This window comes from Erithacus rubecula (genome assembly GCF_903797595.1).
Source record: "Erithacus rubecula genome assembly, chromosome: 4".
Classification (NCBI taxonomy): Eukaryota; Metazoa; Chordata; class Aves; order Passeriformes; family Muscicapidae; genus Erithacus; species Erithacus rubecula.
In genome coordinates, this window is record NC_136686.1 from 30624320 (window position 1) to 30643008 (window position 18689).

The window sequence follows — 18689 nt, forward strand, 5'->3', positions numbered from 1 at the left end:
CTGCTGAAGCCCTTTCATAGCCAGTCAATACCTTTACCTGTAGCTCTTTACCTTCAAGAGCATTATTGCTGCCAGGGTATTTTCACCTCACTCTTGTTTTAGTGGAGGGAAACCTTTTCTGTTTCCTCAGACTGCATTTTGCCAGGTTAGGTAAGCTACACTGTCTTATTCTCTTCTTGTAAAATGTGTTCTTCCCTCTCTTTACCAAGCAGCTACTTTTCTGGCTCCACTTTGCTTTAATTGGAATAACTGGAATTATACACAGAATTATACACAGAGGAAATTACAGTAGAGAGTTTTACAATGATACTGACACTTCCCTGCCTTGGCAGGGAATATCCTGCCTGGCACCTAGGAATATAATTGCTTTTTATGCTGATGTCTCATATTGAAGACTCAGTAATCGCATCAGTAAATAATACTCCCACTTTTTCTCTTTTTCGTTTGCTTATAACTGATAATTCTATTGTTTCTAGGATCAATTAGTAGGAGTAACAAAGAATCTTCCCATGCAGACTAGCAGACTGTGCAAAGTCATCCAGACCATTTAGAAGAAATAGAAATACATTAGTGTTGCACCCTCCAAAAAATTTCTGCTGTTCAAGCCCTTAAGATCTAGTATAGGTTCTACCCACACCAGGGCTCCGAAACAGCCACTGGAGTCACATGTCTACCTTCATGGTCCCAGATTTCACACTGGCACATTTCAGCCTCATTCTACATTGTGGTCCTCGAGAATATCCAGTTCTTCATGTTTGTTCCCTGTTACACTCTGTGGTGATCACACTACACTATTTACTCCCATTATTTACTCCCATGTGTGCACAATTGTTCTTATGAACATGATCTCTCACACTTCTACACCATCAGCCAGGGCCAAACATTTGGAAACATTTGCAGTTCTGTCGTTTAGAAAGTTTCAGTTTAGCCACACTACATCTCCCTTCTGAGAGGGAGCTAGGGAGACAGGTCAGAAAGAGGTAATTAATGGAAGTGAGAAAATCAGGTCTCCCATTCAGACAAACACTACCCAGTGAAGGACACAAGCACATTTACAGCAAGTGTCACATGAATACAGCCAGCTGAAAAAGAAACAGTCTTCATACAATAAATGTCCAAGCTTTCCTTTTACTACAGGAAATCATTGCACTGATGAGCAGAAAGAGACAAAGAGGAAAATTATTAGGTTATGATTCAACATTCCATTATTGCCATTCAAGATGATGTTTACCAAGGACTAGGTTACTTTACAGTAAAATATGACTTTTGTCCTGGTAATTTAAGCTCTTTAAAAATATTAATTCACTTTTTTAATGCAAAATCACTTAAGCCTAGCTTGTCTGTGTTTGTTTGCTGTCAGTGCTCCCATATAGGAGTTTTATCTGCATATTCATGTATGGAAATTTGCAAAAACTTGCAGAAGTGTACATCAACCACGTTCATGTGCAAGTATTCAAGACAGAAGTGCTTGTGTGCTCATTCAACAAGGGAATAGAAACAATACCAAATAGATCTCTCTGACCAACCATAATTAAGTAAAGCAGCCTGTATCAATCCATAGAGTAAATATTTTCCAAGTTCACTAAATAAATTCAAATAAATTTGAGGAAATTATGATCTGCACAATTGATATTCCATGATCAGAAAAAGCAGCTAAATTCACTGAATAAATTATGTGTTGTGAATTAGTCCCCCAGCTCAGCAATTACTATGGCTGGATTATTAGAATTGTTGGATAATTTAGCATCAAAAATACTACTATATTTTCTGGGTACTGTTCAACATCAATTAAAAGACAGGTTTTTTTGTTTCATTTTCTTAGTTTGGGGGTTTTTTGTGGGTTTAGGGAAGCGTTATTTGATTTGGTTAGGATTTGGTTTGGTTTATTTCTATATTTTACAGAGGAGGAAAATAAAGAAATAACCCTTTTGGTGTCAGTGTGTGTCAAAGTTCCCGGGGTGCACCAGCTTAGTAGAATGGAGGAAATACAACCCACATCCCTGAACAGCCAGCTGGATCCTCCTTCCAACAACAGCAGAACTAGCTAGGACATGATTCCTCACACACTTCCCTCTGTATGAGAAGATGGCTGCATTGGAGATGCAGGAAGAGCAGGAATCCTGTTAGCTTCAAGCAACAGGCAACAGTTCCTGTTTGAAAGTGTCTCACTACATTTAATGGACGAGTGAGCACTAGATTTGCTCTTTTAGAACAGGTCCTTTGGGAAAATCCATTATTAATTGTGATCTCTTCTGTAGTGTCCCCGAACTATGATGCTCAGCAAACACTGCTCCAGTCTGAGGGGTAAATTAGTTAATTCATCAGCTAGAAATTATATTGAAATCAGTCTGTTACCACAAAATAATTTGGGAAATAAGCTGCAGAGTGTCCCCCTGAAACACCTCCTTCAGCACCACACACACAACTGTTGAGGGAAAAACAGCAAACGCTGTTGGCAGGACGGCAAAGGGTTTAGGAAGGGTTTAGGAGGGATTTAGGGAGTCTGGGCTGCCCTCTGCCTCCTGGGGCACTTTCCTGGAGCAGGGCTCAGACACTGGCCCAAGCCAGGGAAAGTGGGAGGGCAGCTGCAGGGCAGCCTCCTCTTGTGACTCTCCTGCAATGGCAACTAAGAAAATAATTTTGTGCTGCCAAAATCATCATTTTGACACCTTGCACCAGCCTCAGAACTATTCTGGTTAAAATGAAGGAGGCAATTTCCTGACAACTTCACCAAGCCCTCCCAGTTGTGATGCAAAGGCACGGGTTAGCGCTCGTCCATCCCTCCCTTCCCAGGTGCTGTGCTGCTGCCACACGCGAGATTAACAAGGAGGTTATATTTAAACTTCCAAGAGGAGCTGCTGTGCGATTATGGGTCTATTTAAAATCCTCCGGGCAGCTGCAGTACATAATAACAAGTCAGCGGGAGGGAGGGAGAGAGAGAGGGAGAGAGTGGAAGGAGAAGAGGGAAAGGAGGGGGATCAGGAAAACATCACGGATTGTCCCTGAAAAATTGATTGCCAGAAGATGGCAGGGGGTGCAGCTGAGCTAAAGAACGAAAGGGAGAGGGGACCAGCAGAGGAGCAGTGCCTGACAGAGCAGGGGGATGGATTGGAGAGGCTGGCATGGAAAGCTGCCAGACCCAAACCTCACTGCCTGGGGCAAGGACGTCATTCCCCTAAACCCACTCCGCTGGCTCTCGAGGGCTCTGTCACACGCACTGGGGGCCTGCCCAGGCTTCCTCAGATCTCAGCCCTTGGGATGAGTCAAGAGCTATTATTAGACTTCTCCTGCCTGCCCACGTACACACCTCAGCCTTAGGCCAGCACAGGACTAGCCCCAAGAAAAACACCACTTTTACCTGCTCCAAAGGGCTTTACTCAGTCTTGAGTACTGCTACATCACTTGGAAATATGCTCCCCTGCCAAAATTGCAACTAGAGGAAGAGTGCTTCCTCATCACACCAGAGCAGAGAGTCAGCTCTTCCTGCCTCACCATAAATCACATTTTTTGGGATTTCTTCCCCAACCCTCTATCCACTATCCACTGACTTCACTATCTGCTGTGATCAGGAAATGGGCAAAATGGGCTGAGGTCCCCAGGTGATGACTGACCCAGGTTCTCAGCTTGCAGTGATCCCAGAGCTCAGTGCCATCACATCTGGTGAGGTTCCACAGGCGCACATGGGGCAGGTGAGATGGCAGCAGCAGTGGCCAGACAGATGAGTGAGAACCATGCACAGCACCAGCCCTGAGCTGAGCAAAGGGGCCCTCAGCACTCTGTATCACTGACGGATGAAGACTGATTCATTCTTCATTGCAGGGGTGAGAGTTTGAGCCACAGGTGTGTTTCAGGTAAGTTCCACACCATCACACAGTTTCACATCTAATGATTTCCCTTTGGTGGATCACAGCCTCCTGCCTGCCTGCCTCCTCCTGACCAGCTGAATTTCCATGTCCTTTCAAAGACTTGCTGCAATCCAGCCAAGATGACTACATTTCAGTGCTGACTAGAGCCTTTGTAATGCAGTCTATAAAACACTTTGGGAGCTTTCCAGAGGAAAGATGCTCAAGAAACATCACTCATAGCAGTCCACACACATCACTGTCTTATGTGACCCTTTCCTACTCTTCTTTCTTCCCCATCCTCCCATCCCTACACAAGCATTTTCAGTACTGGAGGTTGATGGTATCAGGCAGGGAAAGAGTGTCTCTCCAGAATGAGATTTGCCTCAATTTCCATCAGCAACACAGAAGAAGGGAAAAAAATGTCCAAATTAAGCTGCTTGATTACTGAAATTAATCTTGTCACTTAGCATCCCTGCTCCACAGAATGGGGCCTTTGATTAGCCTCCTTGTTTCAGAATATTACAAGCAGACGTTTATTAAGCAGAAGGCAATTCCTCTGCAGGGGGAGAGGGGCAGCTGATTCCAAAGGGAAGGCTGCTCTCTGGATAAGAGATGCCCACAGCTTTGCCTGCATCCCTGGCAAGTGAGGGGATGCTGCTCTGACAACACTGCCAGGGCCCCCAAGGATTCTCCAGGATCCTCTCCCCAACATATGACTAAGGACCATCCTGTTATTACTGTCATAGGCTTGGCATTTATAAGGCTGACAGCTCTTGCAGCGAGTTATCGCTTGTTATTACCATCACCCTGAGAGCCCTCAAAGGTTGTGAGGTGCTGTGCCCCTGTCTGGCTCCCTCAGCATGCCAGGGACACACAGAAGGATGGAGAGCATTCCCCAAGGCAGCCAATGGAGCAGTGGAGCTGCCTGTGGGACCTTCAACACCCACACTTCCCTCTCTGCTTCCTTTCCACATCCACACAGCATCGCCAGCCACGCAGCTGTGACTCTGCATGGCCCTGCTGCCACAGGCAGCTTTGTGCTTCCCACCCCACAGGGCACACTCTCACAAGCCAGTGCCTCACTGCAGGCGTGGCTGCTCTTGCTGGCCTCACACACTGTGCTGTACCGGCAGGGGGAGAGCTCAGAGAGAAAACTTGGGGTGACCCATGGATGCTCTTGCAGCTCCTTGGGAATTTCAGATTGACACACCTTAACACAGGCTCCTGGAGGTGACACCCAGGAGCTCCAGGGTCCAAAACTGGCACTGCTGGTACAGAAGTAGGATGAGAGAGGGTAGAAGGCTGCCTCTTGTGGCTTGTTCTGACTCTGCCTCTGCCACCAACCAAAAGGTTTTTGGACATTGTTACTGGCATAGGGATATACTCAGCAGCATTCCAGACAAATTACTGACAAATTTTAAGCAGGTTAAACTGATTGCTGGGTTTCAAGCTACGCTGGTCAAAGTCAACCAGCACTGAAAGGTTGTAAAATCGACATTTATGCTGTCTTCCTTTCCTTTTCTGTGCAAGGGATGTTTCTGGTATTGCAGACCTAATGATCCCAGTATTCCTATTAAAACTGCTGTATTGCAGCCTCCATGTACTGAATCACAGTGCCTGTGCTCCATTCTGCAGGAGAAACACAAATCAGAGGTAACAACGGGGGGAGGCCTGTAAAAGCTTTATGCAATTTTTTTTTCTTTTTAACAGGCTATTGATCAGAAGGGTGGCAAAATTTCATGGTTATCTAACCAGAGGCATGGGGAACCAAAGTGATTCAAAGAAGGTAACGGGAATAAGCCAAGAGTGGAAGAGAGCTTTTCTTGGTTTGGGTCTTTCTTAACCCTCTGCATCCCCACTCTTTGCAATACACTCAGAATCACAGAATCAATTAGGTTGGAAAATATCTCTGAGATCATCAAGTTCAATCTGTGAAACACCACCTTGTCAACCAGACCATGGCACTGTCACATCCAATCTTTCCTTAAACACCTTCAGGGATGGTGACTCCACCACCTCCCTGGGCAGCCCATCCCAATGCCCAATCATCCTTTCTGTTTAGAAATTCTTCCTGATGTCCAACCTAAACCTCCTCAGCACAACTCAAGACCATGTCCTCTCACAACATTGTCCTCTTATCCTGTCACTGGCTCTTGGGAGAGGAGGCCAACCCCCAGCTGGCCACAGCCTCCTTTCAGGCAGTTATAAAAAGAAGAAAGGTCCTCCCTGAGCCTCTTTTTCTCCAGGCTAAACAACCCCAATTCCCTCAGCCATGCTGCATAGGACTTGCCCACTCCCCCTTCATGTGCTTCACTGCTCTTCTCTGTGAAAAGTCATTCCTGAATTGAGAGGCCCAGAACTGGACACAGCACTCACCACTGCCGAGTTCAGGGGAACAATCACTTCCCTGGTCCTGCTGGCCACACTAATCCTGACACAAGCCAGGATGCCATTGGCCTCCTTGGCCACCTAAGCACATGCTGGCTCATGTTCAACCTGCTGTTGACCAGCACCCCCAGGTCCTTTTCTGCTGGGCTGCTTTCCAGCCATTCTGCCTCCAGATTGTAGCATTGCCTGGGGCTTCCAAACTGCATTCAGCAGCCTATATAGAGCAGCAGATCAAAGATTCTATGGTTGGTCGAATTTACTTGAACCTCCAAAACTATTCTGAGGGGCCCAGATGGAGGTGGGGGGACAAGTGTGTAACAAGCTCTAATTTTAGCTGATTTGTACTTGCTCGTCCTTTCCTCCCCCAGGGCAGCAGGTAGGGTGTACAGCCTGAATGAGAAACCTCTAATGAGGCATCTACAGGTTTGGTGAGGTTTTGTTTGTGGGTTTGCTGTTTCCTGGGTACCAGGGCTGTGTGAAGCATTGAAATTCCACCCTGAGCAGCAGTGAGCAGCAGAACCTGGTTTCCATAGCACTGCCATGGAAACAGCACTCTGCGAATCTGTGCCTCCAGGCCCCTCTGCAGCTGAAGCATCTCACTGCTCCTCCCCAGCACCCACCTCCACACCACAAGCCCCCAGACCTCCCTGTGTGCCTCTGGTGATCAAAGAGTGTGCTACACAGGAAAAGCAGGACCCCCTGTTTGGTCTCTTACTGAATCATAATGTGTAAAATTACCCTTTGAAGAAAAATACTAAAAGCATGATTCTTACCCCCTCTCCCATGCATAAAAGTAGAAAAAGCTACAGTTAAAATGCAAGTTGAATTGCATCAGTAAAATTTCACCTGGTAATATATTAAGGTGAAAACACAATAATCTCATGCAATGGGTTCTTTTATCTTCCTTTGTGTGCCAGGAACACCAGCTTCCAAAAATGAAGGATTTAATTAACTTTTCGAATGTAGAACAGACTCCCCTTAATCATCTCCTCTGGTTTGGGGTTTCTTTTTGCTTCCCATCCCATGATTCATACTAAAAGCTATTCATGGCCAGGGCTCCATAAAATGGATGGATAAGCCAAACAATGGATGTATGCGAGACCCGTGTTATTTCCTCCCTGCATCCACTGAGTGCCTGAGGAAGTGCACACTACAATGCACATGCTGCTGCTATTTGAGCATCTCAAAGAGATACAGCCTGGGAGCATTACAAGCCATCTCCACTGGCTGGAAGACCACAGGTCCACCTAGCACCTTGATAAGTACCTTAACAGGCTTGGTAATCATGAGGAGTTTGAGTTGCAGTGCTTAGACACTCTATCCCAGGAATGGGACAGGAAAACAAAATTAATTTCAGAGGAGCACAACCAGAGAAGGGAGAGTCAAGATCAAACTGACAGGTAGCAAAATGCAAAAACCTTCTTACTAACATCCATCATGGGTCCTGGGGGAAGGATCATATCCAGAGCACGAGAGAAGTCTAGTCTCGCTGCTCTATCAATACCCTGGTCTCTGGTACAGCTGTGGAAAAAGATACTGCGTTACCAGGATAGGCCAGAAAATTTTGTTCCAAGTGGGTTGGAAATCACCCACAACCAATGATACAAAGATCCTTTATTTACTGTAAAAAAATGGCAGTTGCCATCTGACATGCATGGAGAAAAGTAAGCCCCCAGATGGGAAAAGGATCAGTTCTGACTGGCTTAGGTCAGAGACCAGCAAGGGCACAGACCTGCACCTCTTCCTTTCCCAAGCAAGTATCAGAATAACAGGAATTAACAAATATCAACATAATACCAAATTTTGCATATTTATAACCTGTCCACTGCCTACTCAAACAAGTACATTGAGTTACTCTCTGAAGCAACCAGTGCCATCACGTGAACCAGCTCTTCTCCACTTGCAGAGCAGTGTTGAGTCTGTCAGTCACATCGTGACCAGGGTCACATCTCTCACCTGCTGAGGCTGCAACTCATCTGAAGCCCTGCTGAGCAAAATGACTGATTTGCTGCACTCCCATGTAGAATGTGAAGATTGCCTGTCTTCCATCACATGTGTCCCTCTGGCCTGACAGTCTCCTACAACAGAGCATTTTCCTGTGTGGCCAAGCGCACCCCTGGCTTTTCTTCTCCAGCACATGTCAATTAAATCATTCCATGAAGAAAGGAAGCTTCTCAGACTGCAAATGCTTTGAGATTTTTGGTTTGCCTTACTTGTCCCTTCATATAACTAACCACAAATCCCAAGTCACTTTGACCCCAGTTTTTGACTCCAGTTTTCTGTTGAACAAAAAGCCTGCAGGAGTCGTCTCACCCTGTTGATGCCATGCTGTGATTTAAAAGAGATCAAACTATAACCCACATCCCTTTCACTCTGTTCTTTATTATTTTAATGAGGTTTTCAACCCATCTGTTAAATCATGGATGAGGAAAACTAGCAGTTACATGTCAAAATCCATGCAAACTACTTAAAATTCATGCCTACTAAGCTGGCCTATAGTCAGATGTTACTAAGTAAGTCAGGTGTACAGTGTCTGGAAAAACAAATTTGGTATGCATGATCACCTACTTAGCTGGAGTGTCTTCTAATAAGGTTAACTCGAGGAAGTGAGAATAATAGCTTAGGACAAGTACATACTGAATTGTTTTATTTTTGTGTTGGTTGTTTTGCTGCTTTTTCCAGGCACCAAGGGGACAGTTTTCCTTGTACCACTAACTCTTGCACTTGACATGGCCTACATTTTACATTTTTAGTATGTGTGTGAAAAGCTTTGACAGCCCCTTCAATATCACCACTCTTCTGAGTTTAGGATAAAACCTCTCTGGCCCCTCTCAAGTTCCTTTTAAATCCCTAAATTACCTTCACATAATCTTCATTTTCTCATCTTGCATTCACTGGACATCTTGCACAGAAGCGCTCTCAAGACCTAGGCTGTTGGAACTAAATGAGGCACTGAAATTTCTTACAAAGTTGTGGTACTTCTTCCTTGTCTCTGGGGCAGTATTGGCAACACTGTGATCTACCTGCATTAACAAATCTTCACAGTAATTTACACTTCATTGGTACTGGTTCCTCACAAAGATCTGATAATGAATTTCTGGAGTTTAAATGCAGCTCAAAATTTCCACTATCTAAATGTTCATGACCACTGTCTCAGAATTCTTCCCCTTACAGTAGCAGGAACTGATCTATTTTTAACACTCATTTACTCTTTAAGATCATATGTGTCCAGCTTTACACACTTCACTTCATCACCTGATAACTTCCAGAGGAATAAAATCTTTTATTTACTCTTCACTTACAACCAAAAGCGAATTTTCTAGGGTTATGAATCGTGAGCTGGCTTGACTTCTACCACTCTACCCTATAGCTAGACAGCTTTGCTTACCTCAGGAAAATATCCTCAAATGGTTCCTTGAAGAGAAGGGTTAGCTGGTTCTCATCCTTAAAATTACACACCATTCCTTCTTAAGTCTGTTGAATTTTTAGCTGTACTTTCAATTCAGACACTTCCTTTCAAAAGACCAACCATTCTCATACATCCTAAACTTCCCTGCTTTTTCACTTCCTTCCATTATTTTTACTTTTAAGGCTAATGTCATTTTTTCTGACATCAGACTAACATATCCCTGTGCAAGCTCACTTCAAGAAGTACCCCACTTCCTTTGATGCTGACAACAAAATCATCTGCTATTGCAAAACTGTTGTCTGCAGGTACAAAGAAATGCCCAGTTTCAATGGTGATGAGGGCATCTTCATTACTATATTGGGACTGCCTTTGCAAAGAAAGCACAGCACTGCAGTTCTTACACCCTTTTCTCAAATGTCAGTACTGTCTTGGTTATTGCTGTTTGCTGCAACATCAGTAGTTCTGTGTCATTTTTGGTGGATGCTGACTTTGAAAAGGGAAGGAAGCCAAATTGCTTTTTGCAGATCTCTTCTTTTGCAGCATATCAGGTTCCCTACCAAACCCAGGCTTTCACTGGACTTAGTGGTTTCTCCCATCAGGAAATTCAGAATATTTTTCCAAGGGGTACCATAGAAAATCTTGTGCTCATATTCTCTCTCTAGTCACACTTACTGAGTTTTGTTGCCTCCTAGCACCATCCAGACTTCCATCAGGGACTGGTTTAATATCTCAGAATTGCCAGATAGGGAGGATTTCTTCCTTTCCACTTTCACAAGCCCTCTTGAGCTTTTTGTCTTCTTTTTTCACTCTGGTTGAAAATCACAGGATTAACTTACACTAATTCCAGGACTGAATTTAGGCACTCCCATTCCAAATGAAACCTCATACGGACAAAACCCCCTGAGAAAAGCCTATACTTCCAGCTACCCACAATTTTCATTTTGCTTGCAGGTTTAGAGTCAGTTACCATACATGTGTTCCCTTGAATCACCTGCATTTTTCAAAGAGACTGAGCTATGGCAAAGCTTTTGTCTGCTCTATTCTTCCACTCAACATGTTTTCTTATCTCATTTCGCTCCTGGTGCTATATTCATTTAGAGTCAAGGAGCCAGCTTCATCCAGCATCCATTCACAGGTTGTTTCACAAGAGTAAGGGAAGCATCTTTATAACACAACAGCTGGCTACAGCTGGGTCATGCCAAAGCATCCTGGACAATGTGTCTGTCCTCCGTGCAAGGGCTTGCTCAGGCAGCTCAGAAATGACTAGGCAAACACCTACTGAAAAGAAGGATGCACTGCAAATCAACATTACCCTTATGTGTGGGATTTGACCACATACAGTCTGGTTTAGAATACATTTCTGGTGAGGGACAAACCTTTCTTGGAATGGTCTGGTGATCACTCCGTTTTTCAAGGGCTTCTGGTCATGCAGAAACAAAAAGAGATGTTATTGGGGAGTGACTGGCCATTCTCATTACAAACTGGAGGCAGATTTAGTCTCCCCCACACAGCTTCAGGATGGACTCCCTCTAACAGGAATGTCTGGCTCAGTGATTTTATCAGCCATGCTCCTCACAGAGTTTTCACTTCTGCACAAATTTTGGACTGGCATTGCTTTGCAAGATGACCAAGAAGATCTGTTTACAAAAAAGATCTGTTCACAAACTGCAGATTAGTCCAAGTGTAGAAGGTAAATTAAAAGCATCCTGGATAATCATCATACAGAGTCCGAGCAAGGCACCTCTCCTACCCACTGTGCTACCCACTGGGGCTTGGAGAGAACACAGACCTGTGGGGAAAGGCTCTGACTCTTTCATAGGTGTGGTTTACATACACTAAACCCCGAACAGCAGCATGCTGCAAAAAAGCCACATAGCTCAGGGGTTTTTTTTTACCTAGAGGTAAAAAAGATATATTTGGAGACGTATTTGCAGGCATAAGTGTGCAGACACGACATCTTGGACCCGCACAAGCTCCCACTTAACGCAACAGAATAGGATGTTATGCAAGAAGTCAGCACTGAGCACAGCCCCTCTCCACACAACATGTGTGTCCTCAGAATGGAAATCTCTTGCTTCTGAGCCTGTCCTGCCCCCCCATGCCATCTGCCTTCCCCAGATTTCTGACAGCTTCGGCTCAATGTCTCCTCACTGTTCCTAGTAAACACAGCCTTTCATCTCCTCAGTGTTGCTGTCACAGACTGCATCACCCTGCTCTTGCATGTCCCCATGCCACAACTCCCTTCTCTCCCCCTACAAACCCCACAGGCCACCATTGCCTCTCAGAAGGGACATGTGTCCTCAGAAAGTGAGTGCAATGGAGATAGATGGCTCAGGTGAATCCCACACCACAGAGGGGACTCCAAGAGGAGAAAGAAGCGACAGAGGAATCATTTATAAAAATGTCTTGCCTCTCTCCTCCATCCTCTATGCTTTCTGTAGGGAAGTAGCTCTTCCCATTTGCCCCATCCCACCCTATACCCTGCACCTAAATATGTCTTCAGGATGGGGAAGCATCTGTGCAGTGGGTGGTGATGCGGGGGTGCAGCCAATAAGGCTGCAGCCTAAAAGGACTGAAAGAGAGATTTGATAGCAAGAGACCTGCATGCTTTGTGCTTTTGCTGATAAGAGAGGCACCTAAGCAGCTTGAGGGGCATTCTGGAAGTGGATTTTGTCTGAAGGGGTGTATTGGGTCTGAATAAAACAGAGTTCATTCTTGCCTTAGCAGCCCTCACAGTGCTGTGGTTTGCATTGGTTGCTGGAAGGGTGCTGATAATAGTGTATCTTGAGCTGCAAGAACACAGAATTGCTGCTCTGTTTGGAGTCAGAGAGCAGAAAGTTCTCCCACTAACATGTATGAAAAATCAAATATTTGAGCAAACTTACAGAAGATAAATACTTGAAAAACTCCAGTTTGGGAGATTGCATTTTTAGCTTGTCACCTACTCATCTGGCAGGCGAGGGATCTGGAAGAGCTGCACAGACTCTCTGCAGACCAACCAACCTGCCTCATTTCCATCCACGGTAGTGACAGGTCTGACACATTCACAGTGGACTTTTCATATCGTAGAATCAACAATTTCCAGCAGAAAATTGTTCCACTGGAAAACTATCCAGGTAGTTCTACTATGCATTTAGAAATGTTTTGTATATACCAGAAGGTTGGGTATATATTAATATGCTAGTCACATTCTATAATCTCCAGGTACTTTAAGTGCCAGTCTTTAAAGAAAATGTAGAATATGCCCCTTAAAATGCCAATCATAGTTAGAACAATAAATTATCAGCACAAGCTTTTGCAAAAGAGGCTCATGGGTGGACTCTGATTTTCATTCTTGCTCTGATAGTATGGCTGACTGCAAAGCAGCTTCTGCCATGCTTGTGAAGAGCCTCACTGGAATCCACAAGGATCTGCTGACAAGGTGTAATCACAGGCATTATATCAGCACACAGAACCCAAGTGTGCCATCCCTGCATGTGTTCTGTCACACAGAACAGTGTGGATATTGCACAGGCATACTGGATTGCAGTCACAACTTCATCTTTTTATGCAAGCTCTCCTCAACCCCACGAGCTCTCTCCTGTGGGACTCCATGGCTGGAAAAATTGAAAATTTGTTTCCTTTAAATGCTACGTTTCTGCTTTTCTTAGAGGCAGCTACAATTCTTCCTCTGTGATCTGAAATAGCAGCAATAATTGTATTTCCTACTTTGTTCACTGTAGTTGACTGTTTTGGCAGTCATCCTGTAGCAGTAATCCACACATAAAGAGTCATCTTGCATTCCTCAATCCAATTTAAAGGGAATTGTTTCTCAAGGAAAGCAAGAGGGTGAAAATGTTCCCCTCTGGCAAAAACTTCAAGTACTTCGGTATTACATGCGAGAATTTTACCTACCTGTCTTATTCATTGTTGCATTTTACAAGGACTAATTTAAATTCTCTGCACTTCTAGGAAGGCTTGAGATTTTCTTCATGTGTTTTTTTGCTTAGTCCTCCTGTACTTCTCCCAGACACTCAGAGAGAGAACTTCAGTTCCCTCTTTCCAGATGATGCTCAGAGCACCGAGTGCTCTTGTTTTGTTCTCTTTTTTTTCTTTGGGGCTATTTGTTCATTCTAGAATAGGGGAAAGGATGCCATAGAAATTAAGACAAGGGTGCATCAGGAAGCAAGGGAATAATTATTCATTCTTGCCATCAGCTCATTCATTTGGTTTGATTTACACCAGTTGCCCCAAAATTTTCCTTCTAATTTTTCACTGAAATACCCAGAAGCTTTTAATAATGGCATTTACATGTATAATATAGCATTAATAATGTTAAACAAAGCCTTTGAAGTCTCCTCCATTCTGCAAGCCCCATGCCATTTCAGAACAAATTATTTTCACAATAACCTCTGCCAGGCACACACACGCACCCTGCTGCTATTTTATTAATTTTGGATACTTTTTCCTTTTTCCCACTCATTTTCAATCCTAATATTCTATAATCTATAAGAGCAGCACAAGAGTGAAGGTGCACTACAGTCAGGGCAGAAAAAACAAGATGACTAGAGATTCAACCTTCAAATCAAACAGAATTTATCAGACAGGACAAGCACCTGAAATAATACAATAGCATTACAAGAAAGAAAAGTTCCAGGATATCTTAGAACAACTAAAAGAAGACAGTACTGAAAGTTTAGGAAGCAGAATTGTTATTTGGGAAGCATCTTGCCTCCTGTCCCAGCACATCTTATGTTTTCAGCCATCTTACACCACCAAAACCTGCACATCATCTGAGGAAGCTTCAGATATATCTGTTGCAATTACAGGAACTCTTAGGAGCGATCCTAGGCAATCCTAGAAGTTTTCTGCATCTTATACTCATGTATCATCTCTGGGACCTTTTAATGTCATTCCTGAAGAAAAGTGACAGTAAGGACTTCTAATGTCAGGGTTTTTCCAGTCAAGAATGAGGATATATCAAAATGAGAATACCAAGGAGCAAGTTTCCAACAAAGAATTCTTCACCCTATGAGCAGTTAAGTGATGAAATTCCTTTGTCTCTTGGATGCTAAAAACATGCCTGGGCCCATAAATGCCAAGAATTTGCATATTGGTATGGGTATGGAAGAAACACCCATCAAGGGCTACTAAAGGCAAAGACATGCTGACTATCTTAGAGACTTCCAAGTCATAATTTATGGGATGTTTGGAGAACATTCTGAGGAAGTATCTCTAACTGATCCTCTGTCAATTGCCGTTGGATGCAAAATCCTGGACTAAATTACCTTTTGATATAAACAAGTTCACACATAACTACAAAAGAATTTTCTAAAATAACATTTAACATTACTGGATAATTTTAAGGTCTACTGGGACAGCATAGCAAAGTTCCTACCACTATCAGTCAAACCAATACACAAGTTCACCCACCTTTTATCATTTAAACATTGCATCATTAAACAGAAAGAAGGCTTTTGGCATCCTAGAGAAAAGGCAGGACATTACTGCTGTCCCACAGCAGCCAAAGATGCAGAGCACCTGGGTTTGAGCCCAAGGACTTCAGCCTTCAGACATCACTCTGCTTTGCTCTTCACTTCACAGCCAGCTGCCCCCAGCTTCAAAGCATCTTTTATGAAAAACAGCAATGCTATACCATGGCTAGGACAGAACATGCTCTGAGGCCAATCATTTTGTCAACCAAAATTTATACCTTCATCTCTGCTCCAAATACTCACAATTATTTTTGTCCTCCCCTGGCTTTCTACCCTCTGCTATACATAGAACTCCCAAAATAATCCACAGGGTTAAAAACTGGTCTTGGGATAGTAGTTTATTTGGCCAGGGGAAGAATGAGCAAAGAAACCTCATGTCATCACCTTTTCATTTCTGCCTTGATGGGTAGAAAATGCTCTGCCACATATCACCTCACACTGTGAGGATGACACTCCTCTGGGACAGTGGATCTGCTCCCAGTTCCTGACAATGCTCAGCCACCTGGACCTGCCCAATACAGGCATGCCTCAATTTCTGCAAGTTTCTAGTGCTGCCTGTGCCAACTCTTCTCCTGCTCCCTTGGGTCAGATGTGTAGCCCAGGAAGACAGTTTGGCTGGGGCCATCCATGTGTCAGACTAATCCCAGCTGCCACAGGGGCCCTGGGAGTCTGTCAGCAGCCAGAATAAATTGAGGTGGGTCTGACTCATGCCAACTCCAAAGCCAGCAAGGGGAATATACAGGTGCAGAAGTGGTACAAAGCCAATTGCCTGCTTCAGCACACTGACACGTACCAGGTACAGCTCAGTGTATCCAGAGGACAGGATCCAGCACTCACAATTCTCCAATGAGACAAATTACTCCTGTGGTCCTCCAGCTGCAGGTGCCAGCCCCATGGAGGATGGGGCCTTGGGGAGCCAAGGCTGTCCAACAGATCCGTGCATGCTATCACATTTACATTCACCCCGGGCTGATTACACCAGCTTTTCTAGTCCTAAAATATATTTTAAGCTAAGCAGCCCTCACCTCAGCACCCAGCTCCAGACAGCCCTGGCAGCATCCAGGCAGAGATGAGGCAATGCTGCACAAAGCAGGGAATGAGCACAGCACAGTCACAGGCTGCTGTCCCCTGCTAACCTCACCACCTTTACACCTCCCTACCCCTCCTCGCCCTGATCCCCATCCTGCAGCAGGCTCATTGTGCAGCACAAAGTTGGTCCACACCAAGCTGGCACAGGCTTCAGAGGAATTAATTTAGACGGGTAAAGTCTGATCCCTTTCAGGGAGAGTGCGAAAGAAGAGGCAGCGCTCAGCACTTTAGACATCAAGGGAGAGTAAGAGAAAAAGAGATGAGAGAGAGCCTCGCATAGAAAAGGCAGCAGGAAAAATGTCCTAATTTGGAGAGACAGGGCTCATTGCCATGGCAACCCAGAATCGCCCCAGAGCGGCCAGATACGACTTTATATGTGGTGTTAAACGATTCAACCATTAAGGGAAAATTCTAAGGGGAAAAAAATAATGGGGCTGTGGAAGGGAAGGTATTTGGCAACAAAGAGCTTTCCTCTGGGGGTACTCTGGAAACAGAAGTGAACCTTTTGAGTCTTAAGTTGTAATTTTTTTCCCCCATCCGTAGGTGCAGACACATTTTTGTGCATTTGCTTGTTTGGGGAGAATGAGTCACTCCTTACTGGCTGCACTGCCTTCCCTCCCCAGCCTGGTGCTCAGCAGCAGCAGGGCCAGATCCTGCCTACTGGGCAACAGAGGGAGGAAAGGCAGCTGGAACCCCTGTTCCTTTCTTTAAAGTCCCGTACCAAATCTCCCAGGACAAGGCAGGATCTGGGAACACATGGCAAATCACATGAGGACACTGCAGGGTGGCAGGACATGTCACCAAAGAAGCAGCATCATGACACAAGGTGGCAGTGACCACCAGGAGCTCCAGCCCTTGAGAAAGCAGCTATGGGATGTTTGAAAGAGAGCTGGGGTTGCTGAGCACATCTGGCCATGGGCTAAGTGAGAGAAGCAGCAGGAGTGATATGCTCACTGTAAGTCACACAATGCACATACTGCTGGCTGAGAGAGGAAGATGAATCCCTGCAGTTGTTAATTAATTATCTGATCTCACTCTGAGTCCTTTCTACCTGCTTTAATCTATGAATTACTTTGAATGTCATATTAAATTTCCTCATCCCACACCCTCGCCTCCCTCCCCCCTCACATTGGGATACCCTCCCTCTGCATTGCTGCCCTTTGTCAAACACACCCATTCAACAGATCTTCCCATCTCTTTTCTTACCCCCAGCACAGTTCTGTTACATTTTTCTCAGTCCTTATCACAGGTTCCTACCCAGTCTGCAAGGGGCTACACCCCACAGGGCTCTAGTACATGGAGGTGGACCAGTATGAAGAGTAAGACCAGGTGAGTGGCAAGGAAAATATTTTATCTTCTGGAAGTTACCTCCTTGTAATTGAAGGTGCTAATCCCAGTGGATGAGCTCTCAGAGGACCATTCCCTACAGATTTCTAAGTGCAAAGCAATAAATTGATTGTCAAGGCAAGATCCTCGTCACTCATGTCTAAGCTACTCATTTCCCTATCCAATTTATTCATCAAATGCAGCAAAACATTTGGGCAAAAGGATTCCTTGAGAGCAGAGATGGATGCAGTGTGGAGGACAGGAAAGGCTTCTACACAAGCATGGTTACACAGAGACACAGCCACACGTCTTCCACATGCTGTTACCCATTCCTACACTAAACCATGTCTCCCTGGCCATAGAAACCTAAACAAGCCAAGCAAAAAAGTCCTCTCCCTAGTATTTTAGTCTAGACTAGACCAAGAAAAGGAAAAATGGAAAAGCTAAACTCACTCCACTATTACCAAACAAAAAAAGGATCTAATGTATGATTCAAGAGATTTGTGTACTGTGTAGCAGCAGAACAGCATGAGCTGCTGGCTGGCTACTGGCTCTCTGGCAGCACAAAATGCTTCCCCACAGCTTGTACTGTGTATTACTGAGTGTTATTGTAGGCACACCTCAAGGCATAGAGCAACAGACTGCTGGACCAGTACAGTGACCACTGAGTGACATTGTCAGACAAAAATGTGGTCCTAAACACAGTAAGAGACAAATGTCACTCACAACTTCTCGTTTCTCCTCCCACTGGTCAGTATCACAACAATTTTTTGCCAGCCTCTGGCGAAAAAGCTGCCAGCCACAGCTTCAGTTTACAATTAAGGAGTTGAAACTTCAAATCCACCTGTGCACATAAAATCTTCCAAGGGTGCTCAGACAAGGGCAGAGGGATCAAACAGAGAGAAGGCTGGGACAAGCCCTGGTGAGGATGAGCCCTGCGGTCTCACAGCAGGACACAGAGACAGCAAAGGTTAATGGCAGCATGGCTCATTGGGGGAAAATGGACCATGGGCACCAGCACAGCCTGGTGAGGTTTCCAGCTATTCCCTAAATGAAGCTGTTCCACCATCTGCAGGCGAGCACACTTTGGCATTAAGCATTTTGCATGAAGGCCTATTTAATGGAGCACAAAGCGACTTATTAAATCCAAATTAAAGA

The 18689-nt window shown here is 44.7% G+C and overlaps 1 protein-coding gene across 1 annotated transcript in view; it reads right to left on the bottom strand.

The window, feature by feature from the left end:
• GRIN2B (glutamate ionotropic receptor NMDA type subunit 2B) overlaps positions 1-18689 on the bottom strand; it is a 200869-nt gene that overhangs the window by 134314 nt on the left and 47866 nt on the right. The window lies entirely within an intron of this gene.